Here is a 1,655-nt window from a genome sequence, read left to right as displayed (position 1 = left end):
ACTGATAGAGATAAGCATCTCGGTTTGGTTTTGCTTTGCTTTTCAGTCAAAGGGTTTGAGTTTGTTTGTTTGTTTATTACTGTAGTTGGAGGAGGTTGTTTGTTTACTTGTGTGTTTTTAGTATTTTCCATCACTGAGAAATACAAATAGGTTAAATGAGTGGGATCAAGGTTTAAAGATCCTCTGTTAAAATTTCTTCTGAGATGCTGGAGAAGAGAGAAGCACCAGTGTTTTGAGTGTGCAACTGTATCCAATAACAATACCTCAATTGTCTCAGCAAGCACAAAGGAGCAAGGGAAAGTGGTTTCCTTTCAGATATGTCTGTAAAATTTCTTTGGCGGGTTTTCTTTGTATTTTAATCTGGCAATAAATTTCCTGTTGACATAAACCTTGTCATCTTGTTTCACTTTGTAGAAATCCCAGGCCAGCTTCATATGCTGCTGAATTTAGAGAAAAAAAAAAGATTATTTGGATTTTTGTTAACAAAAAAAAATTTTTTATTGAGTTGAACTATATAAAATTACCGACATTGAGCTATTTTTTTTCCTTCAAAATCGTAATTTTATATGATTCAATCTAATGTATTCCTGATACTTCTCCTGGGCGTAATGATTCCCTCACTAATATTTCTACGGCTCACTAATATTTCTACGGCTCTGGAGTATATGCTTGATTATAAAAGATAAAATACAATTATGGTATGAAAGATTATCATCTAAATTTTTGGAAGTGGTAGTATTTGTAAAGCATAGGAGAGTATTCTACTACCCACATACTTTATTAATTTTTGTTGTTTATTCGACAAGTATTATTGACTATCTACTGTGATATGGAGTTTTTAAAATATAGGACATAGGGCACCTGGGTGGCTCAGATGGTTGAGCATCTGCCTTCGGCTCAGGTCATGATCGCAGGGTCCTGCGATAGAGTCCCGCGTCGGGCTCCCTGCTCAGTGGGGGACCTGCTTCTCCCTCTCCCTCTGCCTGCCACTCTCCCTGCTTGTGCTCTCTATCTCTCTGTCAAATAAATAAATAATCTTTTAAAACATATATATAGGAACTAAAGTCAAAATTCATGGATTCCAATCCTGGTTTCCCCACATCTTAGAGTGTAACACTCTCCATATTTATGTCTTCATGTCAAATGTTCTTTTTCTATAAAGAGGGGCAACAGGGAAAACATCGGACTCAGAATAGTATGAACGGAGTAAACCGATAACTTTGCTTACAGAACCGGGCTCATAGCAACCACTCAGCAAAGGTGGGAAAAACAGGCAACCCCGTTATCATGGAGCTTACAGTCTAGAAAGGGAGACAGACACAAAATATCACAACTGTCACAAATGTTGTAAAGGAGAAATTACATAGGTTTTTTTTTTGTTGTTTGTTTGTTTTAAGATTTTCTTTATTTATTCATGAGAGAGAGAGGCAGAGGCAGAGGCAGAGGGAGAAGAGGCTCGATCCCAGGACCCTGGGATCGTGACCTGAGCTAAAAGCAGACGCTTAACGACTGAACCCCCCAGGCGCCCAGAAGTTACATGTTCTTATACAAGTGTGGGTGAGGGTATTCTGTAGCCAGCAGGAAGGGCTTCCTTTGGAAAATGAGAATTAAGCTGAGGGCTGAAGGATAAACATTAATGAATCAGGTGAAGGTTT

Source organism: Callorhinus ursinus, unplaced genomic scaffold (genome assembly GCF_003265705.2).
Source record: "Callorhinus ursinus isolate GAN/ISIS: 27379988/994484 unplaced genomic scaffold, GSC_fseal_2.0 scaffold1, whole genome shotgun sequence".
NCBI classification, from domain to species: domain Eukaryota; kingdom Metazoa; phylum Chordata; class Mammalia; order Carnivora; family Otariidae; genus Callorhinus; species Callorhinus ursinus.
The sequence above is the reverse complement of the archived record's forward strand: the minus strand, read 5'-3'. Positions refer to the sequence as shown.